Source organism: Marmota marmota, unplaced genomic scaffold (genome assembly GCF_001458135.2).
Source record: "Marmota marmota marmota unplaced genomic scaffold, marMar, whole genome shotgun sequence".
Taxonomy (NCBI): domain Eukaryota; kingdom Metazoa; phylum Chordata; class Mammalia; order Rodentia; family Sciuridae; genus Marmota; species Marmota marmota.
In genome coordinates this window covers 17,189,391-17,207,924 of record NW_026000240.1, presented here as the reverse complement: position 1 = coordinate 17,207,924, position 18,534 = coordinate 17,189,391, and the positions used below count along the sequence as shown (strand labels likewise).

The 18,534-nt window shown below is 36.3% G+C and overlaps 1 long non-coding RNA gene across 2 annotated transcripts; it reads left to right on the top strand.

Annotated features, from left to right (window-relative positions):
• The first annotated feature begins 3,712 nt into the window (after positions 1 to 3,712).
• On the top strand, positions 3,713 to 18,044 carry LOC125613573. 2 transcript variants are annotated; one of them, XR_007344127.1, is made up of 3 exons: positions 3,713 to 4,098; positions 6,239 to 6,326; positions 17,624 to 18,044. It is a non-coding gene; the product is annotated as an uncharacterized LOC125613573 (long non-coding RNA). The 2 variants fall into 2 exon arrangements; XR_007344128.1 differs by having other exon boundaries at positions 4,510 to 6,326.
• The last annotated feature ends 490 nt before the right edge of the window (positions 18,045 to 18,534 follow it).

The window sequence follows — 18,534 nt, the reverse complement described above, 5'->3', positions numbered from 1 at the left end:
AATTATAAGATTGTGTATTTATTAACATTGATTATTACTATCACCATTTTTCACCTACTAGCCTTTTAAAAATTATGCCAAGGGAAAATTGTTGAATTGGAAAACTGTAGTTAGGAAATTCTGACACGCCCAATTGAAATGCATTGGTTCACAGCAGTGAAACCTAGAGGCAAATTGTCCAGATCTGCTCACTTTTAGCCTAGGAAGCAATTGGGAAAGGTGGATCTTACTTCAATTGTATCCTTGATTGTTTGGTTGTTTTTATTTTCATCATGCCGTTCTCTAGGCTATTCCTATATGCTGAGTGGCTCGTGATTTGTGCCCAGCCAGACTGGGGCACCTATATATATATCCTGAAAGGCCATCCAACCAAAACCAGAATTTAATTGATTTATCCATTAAATATTTCTTAAGCAGCTTTGTATGCCATGTAATAAGCTAAGTACTGAGGATACAGATGTAAGGGAAAGAATGACCTCTGCCCTGGTGTAGCTCATTATGGCACAGTGCCCAGCGTAGTGTACACAATAATAAGTGCTTATTGAATAAAGGAAAGCATGTGTGTATAGATGGACACATGAAAGAAATATATCCTTAATGAATTTATGGTCTTTATTAAGCAGATAAATTATATCATTTCAGTTCAGTTAATTTTAGAAGTAGTTTATTGAACACCTTCTATGTGCCAAGCATGAGGTTTAGCCCTGGTAATTTCTGTTAAGAAAACACAATACCAGAAAAGATTGATGTAGTAAAGAGAGAGCTGTTTTATGGTTTGTACTATTAACTACTTCTCAATAGACAAAAATTCCAAGTGCTGTATATGCTGAAGGGCTGGCTAGACTATGCTTTGCTTAGTGCACATTTAATCTTGACCTTGGAGTTGTTAGGGGAGTGGTACATAATGAAGTTATAATCTTTGAACAACAGCAACAACACCAAAAAAAAAAAAAAAACAAAAACTGGGACTTCAGATGCTCTTCATACGCTGCATAAAGGTCTCCCATAGCTCAGGATATTGTGTCAAAAGAAAAAAGAGAGAAATCAATTTTTACTTACTGCACAGATGATAATAGTGACGATGGTGAAGATGACAATTGTCTTTACTACTTGCCTTTCTAATTAAAAAATTCTGACCTGAATGATTGAATCATTGATTACCTGATTACATTTTCCCAGTAGACCTTTGAACTAGGCACTATTTCCTCCATTTTACAGAAGAAGAAACAAGTTTAGAAGAATGAGATAAACTTGCCCAAGTCCCAAATGTGGCAAATGATAGAAGTGAGATTTGAAGTCAAGTTTTTCTTACTCCTCAGTCTCCTCTCCACCGTGGCATTACTATTACCCTATACTAGTGGCCAAAGCACTCCTGCTCCTTAGGCCTGCTAGAGGCGAATTTTGTCCTTCTGCAGTTCCTAGGGGAAGACTATACATGAGCATCAATTGCAGCCTACTGTAAGTACAGCTTTCAGGGCTGCAATCCATCCAAGAGAATTTGGTTAAGCTCTTGTCCTAAGTCTAGAAATACCACATTTTTTATGGAAATAGCTGCAGCCATTTTAGAACCTTCTAATAGTCTATCAAACAGAAGTGCTTCTTAAAACTAAATGGGTGTGCATGTGTGTGTAATGTCACCACAAGAATAGATGGCAAAGGTGATAATGAATGAACACTGAGTAGTCAGAATTTGCAAAGCAACCTGTTTAGAGAATGACACCTGCTTGTCATGATCTGGCTTCTAGATCTGAACAAGAACATAGGGGACACATAATTTTCTTACTCTCCCAGAAGGCAAATTCATACAGGGAGGGACGGGTAAGGAAAAGCAGCTGCAAGCAGACTGGGATTAGATGTCTGATCCCAACTTTGACAACTGTAAAAACATATCTCCTCACTGATGTCATTCCTGGGAAGGCTGACATAATGCTTTGAGGTTTGCAGAAAGCACAGTCTCTTCAGAATTCTGGAGTGGCCATTTCTTATTTTTATACTAGTTGGAAATTGCTCTTACAGTTTGTTTACATTTGTAACCTTATTCACAGATTGGCCTGTATGCAAAGAATGACTGGCTGACTTTCAGCCTCAAATTTTATTGAAAATAAAATTGACTTTACAATGTCTTCTTAAATCACAAATAAAACTAACTCTTGTATCTATGATCAAAAGGAAGATTTAAAATTCATTCCTATTTAGTCATTTCAAGTACAAGTGCATGGTAATAATGAGTGTGTATTTATGAAGTTTAGCAAGAAAGCATATTTTTCCCCTATGCATAACAAACCTATCTCTCTCTCTCTCTCTCTCTCTCTCTCTCTCTCTCTCTCTCTCTCTCTCCAACGCTGTGGATCAAACCCAGGACCTAAAACATGCTAGGCAAGCACTCTACCACTGAACTACACCCTCAGTTCAAAACAAATTTCAAAACCTAAAAATCCTAAAAATTTTGATTTCTGGCCTTCATGTGGTCTGGTTGAAAGAGGAGATGATTTGGTACCAGATGGCTCTGGGAACAAATCCTCACTATCACAGTTATTGTGTAGCCTTAAGGCAGTACCTTAATCATTGGGCCTTCTGCCCTCCCCTGTGTCAAACAAGAATGAGAATGTCTACCTTTCATGACTGCAACAAGAGTTTAATAAAATATACAGGAAACATTGAACCCAGTACTTATTCTAAAGGTTGAATAAATGGTGGTCACATTGTAATGATGACCAGATGCCACAAAATTAGGATGTCAGGGGAAGAATGCAAAAGAAGGCCTTTAGAAATGGAAAAAAGTAATACAATAGACAAACAATGATTAAAAATGGTCAGGATTGGGAAAAGGAGTCAACAAGTCCAAATAATAAAAGATAAGGATACCCAGCTGAAAAAATGTGTCGGTGTAGTACTATTTTGACTTTTGGAATTATGTTTTCATAAATAAACAAAGTGCCCCAGCAAAGGATGAAAAAAATAAAAGCAACATTATGAAAACTATGGGAGAAATGAAATAAGACCAAGCAAATTAGATTAAATTGTCTTAGAGCCGTTGAACAATGCAAAAAAAGAACAATATGGTAAAACAAAAACCCTGGGAAGTCTTGAGAAGAAGACAAAAGAAAAACAAAGAAACATGGGAAAGACAGACAAAAGCAAACCCAAACAGACAATAAAGGGTTGGAGCATACATTTGTTCAAGCCAGTAGAACACACACAACTGTGCTTTCAATTCTGACAGCAAAAGGATATTTGAATAGAGAAAAGGGCACACACGTTTGAAAGCAATGATTTCTAAAATTCTCAGGTTGAAATGGGATGCTTTATTTAAGTATAATATATGTGTCTGTTTCCAAAGGCAAAGAACTTGGGGGTTTTGACATGGATAGACCACGTGTTGTCCTTTCCTTTTAACTTCCCCATCTGGATAATAGAAATGAGAAATTGGATTGTTTCCTCATCTACCCAATCAGAGAAGGTAAATGTTCACACTGCGGTTATGTCAACAGATATAATATATATATTATATAATATATATTATATAATATATATATTATATAATATATATAATATATATATATAATATATAGATAGCTCATCTAGTCAAACAATCACAAGCGTCATTTTGCTGAGAACAACCAAAAGAGCCCCGGCCACACACAGGAGTCACTAAACATCCTTTGGGGGGATCAATGCCTTCTCTTCTATAAGAGTAACACGTGCATGTCCCCTTCAAATCTTAAGGCACAGAGACTCCTTCCTATTCACTCGTCATTGAAATGAAGCAGCTGCTGTTTACTATTTGTTTTTCTTGTTGTTATTTTTCCCAGATTGCTCCAATTCAAAAACCACCATTCTCCACCTTCCCTAGCTGTTACCACATCCCTCTGCTCATAGCTCCATCTCTTTGAAATAGAAAAGGTCTCAGGAACCATCAGGTTCAGTGCGTCCTTAACGCTGAGGCCCCTCGCCTGCAGCTGGAGGCAGCTCTCTGCTCAGCCTGCAGTGCAGAGTGACACAGGCAAGCGACATCGTCACTGAGCACTAACTTCTGTGACTCGGAGGCAGACAGTGAAAACCATTTCAGAACCGCGGCAAGGCGTGAGAGAGGCGAAGGTAATTCATCCGTTTCTATATCCAATTTTTGCAAAAATCAAATCTATCCAACCGAGCAAAGGAGGGTGGGGTGTGTGTTTTCTGTAAAAAACTGATAAGCCAGGAGATAAATTCACCAATCAGCTACAAATAAAGTGCAAACACAGAAAGAAAAGAGCCTCTGAGCTAGGAGGAAGTTAGACAGATGATAGATCTCTTTATTTTTAAATGAAAGTCTTATGCACCAGGAATGAAATGTATTTTTTTAGGATACATATAAAAAGGAGTGTTACATAGGAAGTCAATCATAGACTAATATCTAGAAGTGGAGGAGGGGCTTTTGTCTTACCGGAATATCCAAGTTGGAAAGGACTTTAGAGACCATCTACTCTGTCATGAATGATCACATCTAATACTTTTCCTTTTTTAAAGGGGTAGCTGCAAAGTTTTGGACAAGACCTCTGCAGGCAACTGGAAGCACAGTGTACCCAGGTGGTGGGTCTCGTCTGTGGCAATATATTTTTCTGTCTGTCCAGTTGAATATGGCTGTAAAGGGAATAAAACCCCATGTAATCTCCAGCAGTGACAATTTAATCAGTTGTATGAGGGGGAAAGAAGCAGAGCCCCCTCATTTTAATATTTGCATATTTGATTTTGGCATTAGGGAATGGAGGTCGTTTTTCTATTGCTTTGCATTGCATTTTAATATGTAACCTTTTTTATGAGCAAATTTTGACAGTGCTAAGAATTACTAAGTCAACCAGGTCTGAAAAGAGAAAGAATAGATTCCATTTCTGAAATGAGGCACTCGAGGTCGTATGCTTTGTGTTAGTATTTTCCCGAAGAAAATGTATGTGCCCAACGTGGCTTCTAGGCTTCCAGCTTCGTAAGTGATGCCTCTGCTGTTTATTCTGAGATCTTCTCTGAAAATGAAGGCAAACTCTTGGTGGACAATGCAAAAATGCCATAATAGGAACCCCTTTCTGTTAACATTTCTTAGAATGGTAAATCTTATAACTGCATCCGTTTCTAAGGAAGTTTTCTAAAATGCTTTATATATACAGGGGTCAATTTTAAGGGGTTATTGAGGAGCAATAAGTATAATTAAATTAATAAAATTCCACTGTTTGTACGACTGACAGGATGATATTATTGCCTATAATGTAATAATAGATTATGGGATAGATGTTAAGATAAATAACATGCAAGTAATTTGAGCTCGTCATCAATTACTCCTGTGTTGCTCCCATGAGTATATTAAAAATCTCGTCAAAATGATGTTGGATTTGAATTACTGGAACATGGATAGCTGTTTCTTTATGCATCAATGCATGGTAGCCTCTACTTGTGAAAGTCCCAAAAGTATGTTGGGTAATTTTTTTTTTTTTAAGGATAGTGCTCTACTTGATTAATGATTTAGAATCTCCTCATAACAATTGAATGAGCTCTAAAGACAACATTTCACTGGAGAAGAAACATTTTTACTTTTTTTCTATTTAATTTTATTTTTAAAAAAGGTTAAAGTTTTGAAAGTTTTGTGTGTTCAATTTAATATGTATATATATTCCCATATACACATGTACATTGACCTATGAGTATATTTTTAAAAGTGGTCAATATATTGCTCACCAAATTGTATGTAACAACAAAATTTGGGATTAAAAAAAGTCATAGCATTTTATTCAAAAGTGGAGCAGATTGTCTTTTTAATTCATGTCCTTGAAAAGCGTACCAGTAGCAGTATCCAGGCAGCACTAGATGACAGGTATACAATCCTTTGGGACTGAGCACAGATTAGCATTAAACTCAAGCACATAACATGTCGGGCTTTGAATATGTTCTTGTTTATTCAAATCTGCATTCTGATGATCACCCTTTCAAAGAGGTTGCATATATATGAATATGTGATCCAATGATTTCATATTCAAATTAACCCAGTTTCTTTGAATATGATCTAATGATTGAATGATCCCCCAGACACTGCAACTCCTCAGGGAGATCTGCTCGTGCCTCAGTGTGTTTTCTCAAGGCCTGGAGAGTACTAGATCTGCCCAGGAGTGCCTGGAAGCTCTGGAGCTCTGCTCTACCTAAACAGTCTCGGGCTTTAATCACAATGGCTAGGTTCACACTAAAGCAATTAACCATATGATTGCTTCTACAGGAGCCCAACCTCATCAGCATCTTTCCTTCAGGCAAACTGACAATACTGGATCTAGTCAATGACTACAGTGGATTCAACTATCGATGAGGTACAAGTCTCGAATGCACAGTCACACAGTCAGACTAGGAATATGCATCCATCCCCAACCCAGTTTTCACAAATTGCTATTTATAAATCAATAGTTTAAATAATTAAGGTAAAATAATTGTTCCATTAAACAATTAAGTGTAGGCAAGTATCAGAATGTAGGTAGAGAATTCCAAATAATAGTATCTGTGTTAGTTTATTGATTTATATGGGAAGGTTGTTTGTTTATCTTGCGGGGGGCGGGGGTAGGAGGGCTGCAACTGGGTCATATTAGTTTTCCAACATTAAAATAGGATTGATTTGGAGAATCTGAAAAAGGTAAAAATGCCTGAGGAATGGGAATTGTAATCGCATAGGTAACTTTAGAAAGGTACGTGCATGTATGTATATAAGTGTGTACCTTTGTAACCTCATTTAAACTTAGGCTTTCACTAGTTATTGCTGGACTTAATAACATGTCAAATGTGAACCTAAAGCTTTCTAGCAACCTATTCTTGGTATTCTAACGAAATATTTTTGTTGGTCTATTAATGGCATTTTTTGGTTACTAGACCTTGAAATGATTTCTCCCAAAGTAAGCTATTAAAGAATTTTTAGTGTTTTCCAACTTAAAAGCTGGAAATAAATGCCACATCTGGAAGACAGAAGTTTTCCAATGAAATCGTACTTTTGTAACACCATGTCATGTATTCTAATGTTCCTCAAGTGTGATAGGCAAGGATTGTATACTCCCCAAATGCTAAATATTTGATGTTACCAGTATGTATTGTACAGAAATTTGGGAGTTTGTGTGAGTCTGATGATACTTTTTGGGTTGTACCCCAACCTGAAAAGCTGACATACAAATTGCCATGTGAAACTTGTTTAAATCAAAAGATCTACTCCCAAACAGATTTTCATGATTTAGAATCTGACCATTAATTTTATTTTCAAAAAAAAAAAAAAGAAAAGAAAGTGCATTTATTATATTTTAGGCTTGATGGTATGGGGGCACCTCTTAAATAAACACATTTATGCAATTAAAAGAGAAACTTTTCTTTTGAGAAATATTAGCTTGGCTTATTAGCTTAGCTTATTTTGATTCAGAACTTTCGACAAAGTTGGACAAAACTTTTTTCTAGGTCTTATTTTTAAGCACCCAAATCCAATGATTCCTATTGTTTAGATATTGAGATGTATGAATAAGCAGTTTATCCAGTGCTTTAAAGAGTGTCCCAATCAAAGCTGACATTCAACCTAACTCCTCATCTTTAAAGCAGATGTTCTGAGAACCTGGATCAACCAAGAGTGTCTTGGGCACAGGAAGCCAGGCACCTAGGGACGCAGGGGGGAAATGTGACTCTCTCCATTACCGAGAGAGAACATACTAATGGTGGTCCCTTCACATGTGTTCTGATGTTCTAAGAGCCCATCCGCTTCCCCTTCCCTCTTATTCTTAAAGAAAAATAGACACATAAATAAGTCTAAAACCACTAGTTAGGGAAAAACTTTTAGCAATGAGGAGTTTAACTGCAGGAATGATCAAAAGATCCATGTGCCCAGACTCTGCGCCCAGAGCTCCTGGTTGCAGCAGAGGAGGCTGTGTCTCCAAGCCCAGCTCTCTGCTCATTCTCTTCCAGTCTATTCTTGGCTGTGGATTCCCTTGTGCTCTTTGTACACTTTAAGTTTAATTTTGCATTTAAAAACTCAATTGGCTCATCTGTTAAGCATTAAGCAGCTCCCTTTTGAGCCACAGGGGGAGCCCTGGGAAAACCCACAGCTGCTGGAACATGGAAAATGGGTTTAAAAAAACAAAACCATTTTGGAACTTTAAAGCATTTTAGCAGCCGTGGATTTCCCAATCCTTACCCCCCAAATGGTTCATCTGTTTAACTTTTATCTGGTATTGGAAAACACAAACCAGAGCATTAAATAGCCCTCAAATGACTTTTTGTTTAATACAAAATGAAAGTAAAAGCTAAGCAAGCCATGTGGGGAGATCTTTGGGAGAGCTATGGCCTGAAATACCTACCAGCACTTTCTCCCCCCAGTCTCAGAAGCAGTTCTGCACGCTGGGCTTGTCAGCTGGAGCCAGGAACTTTTCTCCTATGCACTTACACAACCCCCCAGCCCCTCCAAAAGGGAGAGAAAAGTCCAAAACAAATCCAAATCCCAGCTTATAAAATGACAATAACCATGATGGGAATGTTAGGAGGCTGGGAGATTAATGAAATGCTCAATCAAGATTTTCAGTTTGGCAATGGATTGTCATTGATGGAAAACCCATGTCTGATTACAGTTGGATAAGCTCAGATAAACTTACATTACTCTTTTTTTTTTTTTTCCATTTTCCCCAAATATTCCTCTAACAAGCATGAAGTCTCCCTGTGGTGGGGCTTCAAGCCCTGGGGTTAGATATCCATTTCTTTGAATCATGGGAAGACATTCCTTCTAAAATGACAATATCCAGTGGAAGGGTGACTGTAAGCTGTTTATATACTATTAGTGACTAACAGAGGCAAGAGCATTACATGGCCATACCAAAGATGGCAACGCTGAGTGAACAGAGGAGATGTAAAAAGAGATGTGTGGACCTTATAATTCTGTCCAAGGAAATTTTTTTGGCCCTAGTGGAACCTAAAAGAAGCAGCTTGTTGTAATCAAGGAACATAAATATGGGTACTGGAAGTTGGAAGTGACACAAGACTTTAGCACTAAGCCCCAGCTCAGGATTAGCTGGCTGAAGAGAGGAAGGGGAATCCATGGGGGTGGAATGGAATGCCCCTGGGAAATGGGAGAGACACAGAAGAGATTCTGTACTTCCCTGCGTACAGAATGGCCCTGAGCAGACTCTCTAAATTCTCCTATAGAATTCACATTTTTACTAACCCACTGGGACTGCGATAGTCCAAATCAAAGGAAGAGTCTGTCAACATCAGATTCATGAGAAAAATGAGTAATTTCTGATTACAGTCGAATTTTTGCCACAGAATATCTTCTTTGAGGTGTCAGATGTTCATTGGGGTAGGGATAGGATATAGGATAATCAGTTTGTGAAGAAGAAGTTCATAGAATATGTTCTATATGTTTTAAAATGTGATATTTCAAAGTCCTCAATTTCAATTTTATTTTGTTATCTCCTCATCTCTTTATGTCCAATATATCCATGAACTACATATTTGTATATGTATATATGATTATATAAATATAGATATGACATTATAATGGGATTGAATATATTTTGTATATTACTCAAACTTTATAACACTATGCTACAAGAGTCTAAACAATTTCTAAAAAGTGAATATTAATGAAATAGGAAAACAAAATTATTGTGGACAGGGAGTTACACATTCTGTCCTCAAGCCAGACACATACACTGACAAATTCTGAAATGATGAAGAATTTAGATAGCATCTTTGGTTTTAAAGGTCCAGAGAAAACATCAGTTTTCCCTATTGTCAAACTCAAATAGTAAAGTTTCAGGCTAAGATAAAAATTAGTGATACAATTCTATTTAAATAGCTATTGGAGAAGAGACTATCTTCTTTTTTATATTATCTTAAAAATTTCTTACCAGGGTTACAAATCTTCATTGAACACCTACTAAGTGCAAGTAAAATAGTAGTTGATTAATATGTAATTTCACATGTTCAGAGATAATGCCAGTGAACTATTTTTTATGGGTTTAATTGCAAGTGTTCAACTCCTACTTGGTCCTGTCAGCTAGAGCTGCCATTCCAAGGGAAGTGTCAAGACCCATACACTGATTAAGAACTCAACTACCATGTCAATTAGAGGCTATTAAACTAAATTATAATTTACAATCAGCTTGCACCATGAGATATAGGGCTAGAAAGAGCCATTCTCTATAAGCAAATGAAATCCATTTTAATCTAGCTTAAGCCAAAAAGAGGAAATACTGGTGCACCTAACTGAGAGGGAGGGGCTAGACTCTGACAATGTAATCAGGACCCCTCTTCTTTCCTTTAGCCTTTGGATTATGGCCACATTCTCTGTTTGGTTCACAAAGTTTCCCCCATATCACAGGATTCCAGAGTGCAGATGAGGTCATAGTGCATTTTGCAGTTTCAGAGGGAGGTGTGATCCTCCTCCTGACTTTAATACAAATAATGCTAGTAAAGGTTTGGATAACCTGCTTAGGTAACATGCCTTCCTCCTGAACCAAGCCCAATAGCTAGGAATGATAGTGCACTATAGCTAGGCTCGAGTCTCCTGCACACTGGTATGTGGTATTATTGAATCTCACAAGAACCAGTTGTGTGGAGCAAAGAAAAATCAGTACTCAAGGACAGAGGATGCACTAGCAAAAAAAAAAAAAAAAAAAAAATCTGAGTAGATAAAAACCAAATAAAGTCTATTATGAATTCTAAGGGAGTTTTGGATTTGGATAGTTCCTCCATCCATACCTTATAAACATACAACACATACTCATTCACTCACTCACTAGGAATCGTAGACTATTGAAGTCCAAAGTAAATATTTTATGTCACTGAAACTTTGCATTTTAAAGATGAGAAAAATCCCAAGAACTAATGTCACAAAGTATTCTATAGCCCTGGCCTACGAGTGATCGCACTTCCTACTAGTTTATGTGATTTCATATATATGATGCACATTCATATGCATATATGTGCATCTATACTAACATATACATAATCAGTTCTATGTGTTTTCTACATTGCAATTGAAGACACTAAAAAAACTCAAAGCTTACCATGTAGTCAACAAAAGTTTTGAATAACTTTTAAATTTAAGAAAATTTAAATAAAATCATATTTATTTGTCTATAGCCAAGTTTTCATTATTTTGTTATTTTTAATGTTCACTCATTTGATAAGAAGTATGTATTGAACTATACAGTATTTGGTGGAGTGAGGTTGTGTTTAGTAGTTGTTGATTACCTGCTATTCATATCCTTTTCCTGCTTTGGGAGAATCATGTGTTGGGCAGAAATTAACAAGAGAAATTAACAAAAATACCCACTTCTTGCTATGAAAGAGAAAGTAGCCTTTTCCCATTTGCATGCTAGATTTTTTAAAATGGAGCTTTTTGGAAAGTAGAATAGTAATATGTGGCAAGTTTTGACCATTAAAATATTTCTAAGACACCATAATTCACTTCTGTGTAATAATTTACTGGTGTACCTACTGGGCGGGCAGATGTGCCAACTCTGTCACCAAATAATTGTCAGAAGCTGGAGAACCAGGCTCTACCAACGAGTGGGAATCAAGCAAGACCAAGCAGATGAGACACAGCTATGGTCACAGCATGGCACAAGCCTGGTTTAGGACATGACGGTACTTCCTGGGCCACCGGCCCCTCTCCACCAAGAACATTGTCTGCTTCCTTGCCCTGCCTTTCTGGAAAGACTTTGAGTCACAATCATGTATGCAAGCTGCTTCTTTCTATTTCTTTGGGGAAAATTCTTTGATTTTATTTTCTAACCAGTTCACAGGCAGATTTTCAATACCTTATTTTCAGGATCTCAGAACATTTCCTGCTCCTGGCACGCTGTTCCTCCTTTATGAGCATAAAATTGTCTCGAATTTTGCTGAAGATTCTTGCTAGCCTATCATTTACTCTGAGTCTTTCTTTGCTTGAGGGCAAAGTGCCTGTTTATCTTTGTTGTTTTATGTTGTAGACTTTCTTTTAGGGGCCAGGTGATCCTTGAGTGTTCCTTCATATTCGAAAACAGGTAAGAGAAAGTCTCACATTAGAGCGCATTGGTGTGCAGGTGCGGCTCTGCAGTTGAGAGGGGTTACTTTTGAGTGGGTGGACTGAGATCTGTAGTTACCTCGGAACTTCTGTATCTCTTGGTTCACCTCAGACGTATTATGCCAATTCTCTGCAAAAGCCTGAACTTTCCCTGCTTGGGATTAGCATCAGTTTGCTGCTTTCAGCCTTGTTTCTCACCTGCTTTGAGTAAGTACTGGCTTTCCTTAAGCTGGATCCCTCTTTGGCATCCTGCAGGTCTGTCTGCACCTTCTTGCTAGCTAACAGCCCCAGCACAGGAATTCCAGCTATCTCTCACTCTGGCTTATGGGTAAACACCTCGCAAACTCTCCCTTTTAAAAAATTTATTGAAGTTTCTTATGTACTTTCTCTTATGTGCCATCATTATTTCAGTTTGTTACTCTGATTTTTATTATTTTTGTAAAGAGGGTTAATAGCTAAGTTTGTACAAATGGTTTCCTAAGAAGAATATTTAAATACTTAAAAACATGCATAATTTTAAAGTCTTAAAAACTCATGTGCAGGCTGGGGATGTGGCTCAAGCATTAGTGCGCTCGCCTGGCATGCGCGGGGCGCTGGGTTCGATCCTCAGCACCACGTACAAATAAAATAAAGATGTTGTTTCCACAGAAAACTAAAAAATAAATATTAAAAAAATTCTCTCTCTCTTTCTCTCTCTCTCTCAAAAAAAAAAAAAACTCATATGCACAAATTACATTGATTTAATCCATCTATTTGTTTCTGGTCTTGGTAAATAGTAATCCATTTTTTTGTACTGATGAATTAAATCCAAATAAATAAAATATATTTTAAGCACTTAGGGTGTTTCTTACTTTATTTTTGATTATGAAATATGGCAAATAAAATATATAGGAAATGACAGAGAATAACAGCTAAAAACCCAAATATCCTCCTCTTGATGCTACCAAATACTGATACTTTTACATTGTCTTTAAAGTATTTTAAGAAATAAAATATTGCATATATAGTTAAATTCCCCAACTGAATTTCCACTCTGCATTCCTTCCATCTTCACTGAAAATTATTATTTTGAATCAAATGTTTATCATTCTCAGCTGGGGCTGTAGCTCAGTGATAGAACGCTTCTTGCACATGTGAGGCACTGAGTTTGAACCTCAGCACCACATAAAAATAAATATATTTTCTACAATTAGTACAAGAGGTCATAGCAGTGTTGTTATACCATTCACCTGCAGAGAATCATATGATAAACAACAAGTTGATACTCGGTTTTTATATTCAAAATTACGGTTTATATTGTTAACCATGCACCTCTAGCTCATTTATTCAGACATTTGTAATATTCCTTTGTATGAACTATATATATACACATATACATATATATGTAAATACACACGCACATGCACACGCGCACACACACACACACACATATCTATTCTTTTCGTGGTGGATATTCAGATTGCTTAAACTTTTGCTATTAAATAACCCTACAGTGATTCTTGTGATAACATATGAGTTTTGTTTTAGTACTATGTGGAAAAATTTCTTCCTGAATCCTACAAATCTTCTGGAAAATAGTTTAGCAGTTTACAAAAAGAATATGAACTAAATATGCACTTACTGTAAACCCAAATTTATATCTCCCAGCCCTATTTGTAATAGCTCAACCGTGGAAACAACCACTGGTCCTCAATAGGCAAATGGTTGGGCAAACTGTAGTCCTGCGTGCTACAGAACACAGTTCGGCAGCAGGAAAGGGGAAACCTTCAGCATTGAGACACCTTCGATGGAACTCAAGGGTTTTTGTGCTGGGTGGAAAATAAACAATGTTAAAAATGTCACTATATGACTTTATTTACGTAATATTATCTATATAACATGGAAAATAGGATACAGATTGCCAGATGTGAGACAGCAGGCAGGGCAAGCAGTGGGTATGAGTTTGAGGTGGCACAGGGAGGTCCTTGTGAGGGCGGGCATCCCTCTGTCTTCACTACAGTGATGGTCACATGAGTTTACACATGTGATAAAACAGCATAGAAGTAAACACGCACGATACTACTGCAAATGTTCGGTTTTGACCTTGTCCCATAGTTTGTAAAATGTGGCCATTTGGTGAAACTGTGTGGATGCTAAAGGGAATTTCTCTGTACTATCTTTGCGACTTGCTTTGAATCTATAATTATTTCAGAATAAAAATGAAAAGCAAAACAAAAAGCTTCAAAAAAGACACAGTGAGTGTTCCTGGGATCACAGCTGAGCGTTTCTGTAGAGCAAATAGGTAAAAGAGGAACCACTGGTCAACTTGAAGGATTCTCCAAAATGATCACATCATTTTACACCTTATCAGCAGGGAGTGAAGTTCTCTGCATCTGCAAATTCCTGTGAGAACTTAACTTTGTTAGACCTTTTTAACTCATGACACTCTGATAGGTATTTGCTAGATTTCATTGTTGTTTGACTTGCGTTTTTCTGGAATGCTCATCTTTTTCCCTTAATTCATTGATTGTCATGCGCTTTGACCAATTTTGTAGTGAATTATTTACTTTTGGATTTGTGCTGATCCTTCTTTGTCTCTGTGTAGTTAAAATACATTTCCCATTCTATGGTATTGTTTTAAAATTATTGTATATTTGTTGACTGTGAGTTAGTTTCCATGAAGGCAAATTACTCATTGTTTTTTTTTACCTATTTCTTTCTTTTTTTTTCCCCAGTGGTAAATTTTTTATTACGCAATACAATACCACAATTCAAAAATCCTACTCATATTCCAAAATATTACTAATTACATAATCTTGTGCTATAGTTTGAGTCTGGAACATCTTCTCTAAGTCCCATGTGGTCCTGAGTATGTTCTGAAAATGTATATTTGTAAAATATGCTTTTTAAAAGTTTGGATTTCTCTTCTCCATTATTGACTGTTTCGCATTTGTGGACAGAGTAAATTATATACATAATTACATGTGCATATCTCTGTCATTCATCCATCTCTCCTAACACAATTTTGCCAAGTGTGTACTTCTTCCTCTGACTTGACATAAATAAATTTTTTAAAAATCACATTTGCAGTTTTCATATGTATAAATGTGTTTGACTAGATTTTTGGGTTTTTTTTCCTCACCTTTACTGTTATCTCCATGAACCAATATCATCCTGATTAGCTTCCATATTCTACGATGATCAGCAGTAGTGGATTGGAAAAGTTGTTAACTTTTTATTTTCAGATTTTTCTTGGCAATTGTTTCCTTTTCCAATATAACTACATTTGTCAAATTTCTTAACCTCTTTTAGAATTTTTATAGCACTTGTACAGAATATAGAATACTTTTTAGGCAATTGCTAATGTGGAAGAAATAATCTCTGTAATTTATTTTACTTTGGGAAATATTAGCAATTTTATTTCTAAATAATTACAAAAGGAGACAACATACTGAGTTGTATATCAAAGAGTATAAAAGTCACTATAATTTTTTTGCAGTATTTGTGTACAAATAGTTTGGGTACAAAAACAAAATAAGTTTTAAAGTTAGGTAAGTTTTATGTAACTTTACATAGAAAAGTGATTTAAAATAAGTGTACCAAACAATATCTACTAACATTCCTATAAATATCTACTAAAAGTCTAATTAACATAAGTACATTTATGTTTATTTGTAGGTTGAATTACAATAAAACAATTTAGCAAAAGAGGCTTTACCTCTTTAAATTCAATGTCAAAAAATACAAAGCAAATCTCTTATATTTGAAAAAGAGTAGAGAATAGATATTAAAGCTTATATTAAATATTCACTTTAGCTCTGATATTTTGGTTCTCTTTAATCAAATATGAATTTTTGCATGATAAACTCAGATACCCACTGACTATTTAGTATTTCCATTTAAATATATAAACATTATTACCAAATCCCAAGCAGAACTCATGGTTTTTTTCGGCACATCTTCTCTCTCCCCACCAAACAGGTTCTCTTAATTAAAGGAATCTTTGATTATTATAGGAAGAGTAATATTTCTGATGTAATGTTTTCTTTATCAAAGAGGAGGTTCACATTATTATTTTCAGAACATCTTTGTGATATTGATCCTCTGTCCATGAATATAGTATATACTTGTTAACTTTCAAGTCTTCTTTTAAGCCTTTCAATAATGTCTTGAAAATTTCTTCATAAGAGAATTAAATATCTGTTTAACTTATTTCTAGGTATCAGTGGTTTTTTTTTATGTTTAGTACATGAAATCTACACCTTTTCTAACTGTCAATTATTAGTACAATAATAACATTAATCTTGCATCTAGAAAACATGATAAATTGCTTCATTACTCTTGCTATATAAGTTCTCCTTTGTAAACAATCATGTAGTTTGCAGGTAGAGAGTTGTGTAATTTGAAAATATTTTATAATTTGCTTTATATCTATTTTGAAGACAATTATAAGCATATAAAGTTTATTTCAAATTTTACTATAAAGTTCCCTTTTTATAATTATGCATTGCTTGTGACTTACAATAGCAAACACACATTAACCTCTTACCAGACATTGCCCTAAGATCCATAAATGTATTAAACCATTTAATTATCACGACAGACTCAACAGAAAAATACTATTATTATATGCTTATTAAAAAGAAAATGGAAGCATAGAAAGTTTAAATCATTCGTTCATGCTGACACACCTGATATCTAGCTGGCTGGGATTTGAACTCAAGAAATCTTGTTTCAGAATCTGTGAAAATACACTTAACAATTGTTATATAATATTTCTTTTGAATGGGGTGCTCTATGTTGTCATCCTTCTCATTCCTTTATTGTCTGTAATTTTAGAACAATGTCATCGTGATGACACAACATGTTTGGAACAGCATCAACCACCTTAAGCTAGTTTTCTTTCATTCTTTCCTTTAAAAAAAAAAAAAAACAGTAATCTCAGGGTCTTGATACATATGCTAGGCAAGTGCTCTAACACTGAGATATACTCCCCCACCCCTGCCCATCTTGAGCTTTGAAGGAATGCACTATCAAATGCTGAAGTTCAGAAGCCACCAGTGTACTGATCACATTGTTGAAATTTTTGAGTGATGAGTTCCTAAAACTGTTACATTTTACTTCTTGTTATCCACAATAACATTTCTTCATTATTAACTACTTTGGCTAGATGTTTGCTTATTTGTAATGACAAACATTCTAGCTGTCAAAGTCCTATAAACTGTTTCTTCCTAATGATTGACCTTGGATAAGTCTAGTCTTGTGGAGAAACCCAACAAACAGAAGCAACCTTCAGGATGACAGGTGACCCTGGGAAGATAATATGCTTGATGGGGAGAAGGAAGATGTACAATAAAATCATAAGTTTTGTTTTGGCCTTGGTAATAATGTTTATGCACCTAAGTGGAAATATTGAATAGAAAGCGAATATCTGAATGCATTCTGCAGGCCTGGTGTCTGGGTAAAAGATAAATATTTAGAAGTAATCGACATTGTGGTTGACACTTGTCAATATTGTCAATATGGGAATGAGTGAGTTTACCTAAAGAGAAAGTCAAACCACTGAGAATATTTTAAGATACGTCTGTTCTTTACTTGCAGGTGTGACAGCAACTTTGAAGATGTGCAGATATCCAGTTTATTACACATTCAATAAAATATTTTTCTCACCCTGCTTCATCTCCATCAGATTCTTTTGGCACATATGGCTCTTTCTTAAAACACTTCAGTGGGTTTGCACTTCACTCAGAGCAAAAGAAAAAGAGCTTTAATATCAAGGATAAAAACTCTGTTGTCCACAAGGATTGCATCTACTTCTTTCTTCATCTTCCCCTCTGCCCAAGCAACACTGTTTTACTCCTTTCTCCATAACAGTTCCCTTACTTTATTTTGTGCCTTATTGTTTTCCTCCCCTTCCTTTCAATTCTTCACCTCAAAATCCTAAAGCTGCTTGGGTCAAAGAACCTAGGACTCTTCCAATTCAGGAGAAGACAATGGAAGAGAAGAGGTGGGACATCCCACCCGAGAGGACAGGTCCTCAGGCAGTCGAGGAGAGTAGTAATTGGTTGTTCCTTCATGTAGGACCTGAATTCCATGAGGAGTGTTTTAAGAACGAAGATGGGCCCTTGTCATTGCTGCTGAGGAATATTGATAAGTGGCTTTTGGATTTGGTGACGTTGCAAGAGCTATTTTGCTAGCATCATGAGGTAGAAGGAGGCTGGAGTGGGTTAGGGAGGGAGAGGAAGGCAGGGACATGAAGTGAGGGGGTAGGTCTTGCACCGGGAAGTTCTGCCTTTAGAGGAGTGAACAGGCAGGAGCTGTGTGGTGCTTGGGAGAGAGGATGAGATTGGTCATTGTTTTGAAGTGGGTGAAATTGGTGTGTGTTTAAAACCTGCAATCTAGTGTACTTTGACCTTATGGAAGAGAAAAGGAGAAAATCCTCAGATCATATCCTGGGAAGAAGCAGCAGTGTCTAGAACCCAGAGCCCAGGGGGAGGGGTTTCCCTAGATTG